Raw genomic sequence first — 4,647 nt, 5'->3', positions numbered from 1 at the left:
TGTGATCAAGCAAAGATGGAGTTAAGAAACAAATCATGGCTTGATCAACCAAGTGAACACCACAAGGTAGTGATCACAGTGCTCATTCACACTTGGAATGAACACAAGGACATACAAGTTAACAAGCACAAGGCAAGACACTTGTATGTTCAACACTCAACCAATGCATAGTACACAAGGTATATGCATCTAGGAACAATCCTACAAGGGCACAAGAGTGACAGTACTTAAAAGAAAATGCAATACATTTATAGAAGTACTGATTTAAACAAAGCATAAAAGGCTGCATAAAGCATGGTACAAACCATAAAGCCTACAAATATGCATAAAAACATAACCCTAAAAGCTTACAAAAGCACATGGGTACAAATACATTATATTAAATAAAAACTTAAAGAATATAAACTAAAAGTGCTTAAAATTTCTCCCCTTCAAAGTGATGAGAAGTTGTGATGCACTTGGAACATATATATACTTGTACCCTGAAACACTTGCACAAAACACATTAGACCCTCAAGGTAAAGCAAGTAATAAATGACAAGTATAACAAGTATAGAAATGACTACAATGATCACATAGCAAAGCAAATGATCATCTGAACATGCATTCAATGAAGCATAATAACATAGGGATATATGCTTGTCCAAAGCACAAACATGATGCAATGAGAACACCAAAGCATAACACAAAGCACCATAAAGCCAACAAGAAAACAAACAAAACAAGGTTTTCTAGTTAACACAATGTCTTCTCCCCCTTGGTATATGCATCTCCCCTATGGAATATCTCTCCCCCTACAAATGTGCATGAGAAATAGAATTTCTCCCCCTAAGGATGTGCACAAGAGTCATATAGAAATGACAAAATACTCCGAAACATTCTCTAGAGTATACTCTCCTCCTTTTTGTCAGGAATAGACAAAGGGTCAAGAAGAAACGAGGGCAAGATATGAAGGTATGAACAATGCTAATGATGCATGAGGGGTGCAAGATGAATGAGAAAATGAAACTCAAACCTAAGACAAAGTAACATGCTACAAAGCATAAGGTAAGCATGACATGCTAGGATGAAGAAATAAGGTAAAGACCAAGGCATGACAAGGGTAACAAAAGTGTGTGCAAGAGGTGGCTAAGTGCAATGTATGACCAATGTATGAAAAATGCACATGTGGGGCAAAGTGTGCAAAATACACAACTAATGAACCAAACATGTTCCTAATGAGGAAACATGAGAAACCCCAAAGTTTGGTACTCATCGGAGTCCAAACAAGCGAGAAAATGTCTAAGAGGCATTTTATCAAACACCTAGCATGCACACTATGAACAATAATGTAAAACAATGCATGAACATCATGAAATCCACCCTTAATACATGTTCTTTCTGCCACAAGGGGCCAACATCCAATGCATATCAACAAAAGAAACCAATCCCATAAAGAAATTTGACAAAAATTAAGTTTTCCCAACCCCAATGATAAAAATCCCAACCAAGAGCACAAAACTCTCCAAAACATAATCCAAGGATCAAAAATAATGAAAAGAATTTATAATTACCTTAGAAATGTTAATGGAATGAAAAACCATTCAAATTGGTTGGATTTTGATGTAAAAATATTGAAAGAGGGGTTTTAGAGAGGATGGGAGAGGTTTAAAACAAGTTTCCCACAACAAGCCCTTTAAAAAGCTGTTTCTGGGCATTTCGCGACTGGGCGAGTCGCGAGGTTCAGTCGCGAGCAAGCCGCGAGCCGCGAGTTTCAGCCGCGAGCCGCGAGTTTCAGCCGCGAAAATTTTCGCGAGTCGCGAGCAAGCCGCGAGTGAGTCGTCAAAAGCTTCTGGATAAGCTCGCGACTGGGGTTTCGCGACTGGCGAGTCGCCAGCTGAGCCGCGAAAAACTCTGATACCTGTTTTTCGAAACAAAACATGTTTAAACAATGAAAAACAAAGTAAACACTAAACATGAACTCAAAGAGTGATAAAAATCACTTCCAAAAACATATAAAATGATCAAAAATCTTTTAGGATTGAACCATATATGATTGAGCACACACACATCACATTTAGACAAGTACAATCTAACAAATGAATAAGACATTCATTGAACATTAGGCATGTGTGTTGTGTGTGTGTATCAAATGTGGAATAGTCCTTAGTCTAGAGTGAAGCTTCAATGATCAATTCAATCAAGTCATACACAACTAGTGCTAAGTCAAGTGGTCTATCTCAATTATAGAAATGAGCATATATGACCTCCCACAAGAAAATGATTACATATGATGAAGCTTTTCATTTGACTTCTTTACAATTCATAACATTTGATCATTTTGAATCAAAACATCTCATTTTGAGATCAATGCCTGAAATTTGTGATATTTCAATTTGATGAACAAGCCTTTGGCTTTTTGGGCATCATACAATTTCATTTAAGTTGCTTTCCCTTTTTCCTAGTCGAATACTAGTATGTGCGATGGTTTTTGCAGCTCATTATCTCTTTTCATTTTGAGATTTACATTTATTGAGCTCTTTAAGCAATAAAAATAAAAGAGTGGGAAGAGATATAAGCACAAGTCTACGCATGTATCAAAACCAACATGACTATTGACAAATCATTCATGACAAGCTTGAAGATCGATTTACAACAATCACACAAAGATGTCAAGATTTTTCCCACAAAGATATAAGTGCAAAAACTAACAAGCTAAGCTCGTAAATGCACAAAGCCATTTGTACAAAGGTACAAGACCAAACTCACATGTGATATGTGCTCAAACATATACGATCAAACTTTTTGAATTTTTCACTTTTTATGTGGTTTTGGATTTTTTACTCACATAAAACTGAAATATAAAAGATAAAAAACAAAACAATGCATACAAATAAATGCAAGATGCACAAAATGCATGATGATATGACATTTAATGCAAGAAGGGTCCTACAAAGATCGAAAGAATTAGATCAAGGACCAAAAGAGCAAAAACTCAACCATAGGAACCCTTCCTCATCCAAACGGAACGATTGTTTGGAATGAGTGTCTCAAGAGAAGCGAGACGAGGGTTGGAAGAATGAGAACCGGAGATGCACATAGTCAAAGAGTTAAGAGCATTAAACATTTTCTTTAACAACATGCTATTTTCACTCAAATCCAGTTTACTCTTTTTAGCACATCTTCCAAAAAGCTCAAGTTTCTCTTTTCCTTTGATTCTCTTGAGAGCTTGAAACTTAGAGCAATGAGGTCTTAGATGACCAAGGGCACCACAATGGTGACAAACAATATGTTTAGGTCCACTAGGCTTTTTGGAAAGGGATCTAACAACAAAGGTTTGTTCTCTTTTTAACTTGGGGCATTGGGGTCTTGTGTGACCAATCACACCACAATGGTGGCAAGTTGGAACAAACTTAGATCCATCCAAAGCCTTAGGTTGAGACCTAAACAGAGGGTTTGACTTAACAGCCTTTCTCTCCACCTTTTGATTTCTTTTATGTGGAGGAATGTACACCGATTTGTCCTTTAAGGTAGAACACACACTAGGCACAAAATCGGGTACCACAACATGATTGCAACAAATATTATCATCCATTTTATCAATGGGTTCAGCAATCAAACACTTGGCATGCATCTTAAGAGATTCATTTTCACATTTAAGATCATCAACAAGTTTGTTAGACAAAACAAGTTTAGCATCCAAGTCCATATTCAAACATTCAAACTCTTTCAGCTTTTCAAGAGAAATTTCAGCAAGTTTTTTATATTTCTCAACCAATTTGTTGGATTCATTGAGCTTAGCAATCAAATCATCCGTTTCACAAAATAACTTGCTCAAATTCTTTTGAAACTTCTTAGCATTTTTCTTCAAGAGTTTGTCAACAACACCCACAGATTCAAATAACATGTCATCACACTTATGAGGATTAACACTCATAGAGGCATTTTCACAAACACGTGGCATGTTACATTCATCACCAACCAAATCATGCAAAGAGTCATACAAAGCACAATCCATGGCAAATAAACACAAGGGGTCAAGGATCACACTTAGGTATTTAAACCACAACAAGTGTACCCGCTCTGATACCAATTGAAAGTTCAAAAACGTGTATAAACACCTTTGAACGTTTAGACCCCCAAATTACAAATTACCAATTCAAGCTTTATATCAAACAATTAATGTGCGGAACATGAACAAAAGCTTAATACAGAATTGATAAACAATCTAAGCCAATTAAAATCACATTCACAGCAGAAAATAAAAGGCAAAGATAAAGGGAAGAGAGATGCAAACACAAGGACAACACACGATGTGTTATCGAAGAGGAAACCGAAACCTCTCCGCCGCCCTCCAAGCGGTCAATAATCCACTAGAAAATGTAGTTGGGATACATGAACAGCAATAGACCCTCCAAGCCTAATCTACCCGATGTACCTAAGCCCTCCAAGCTTCTTGCTCCAACGAGGTTGCGCCGAACCTTTTTCTTTTCTAGCTTACCGGATTCCGCTACTAGACCGTAGCATCCGCCATCCTTGGCATCTTCCAATGCTTCCCAAAGCTCCAAAAACACTCAACACTTTGAATGGGTGTGGGTAGTGTTTGGATAGAAATCTCCTCTCAATAGGTATGACAATGAGAGAGGGAATGAGAAGAGACTACAAAGA

Source organism: Quercus robur, chromosome 3, assembly GCF_932294415.1.
Source record: "Quercus robur chromosome 3, dhQueRobu3.1, whole genome shotgun sequence".
Taxonomy (NCBI): Eukaryota; Viridiplantae; Streptophyta; class Magnoliopsida; order Fagales; family Fagaceae; genus Quercus; species Quercus robur.
The sequence above is the reverse complement of the archived record's forward strand: the minus strand, read 5'-3'. Positions refer to the sequence as shown.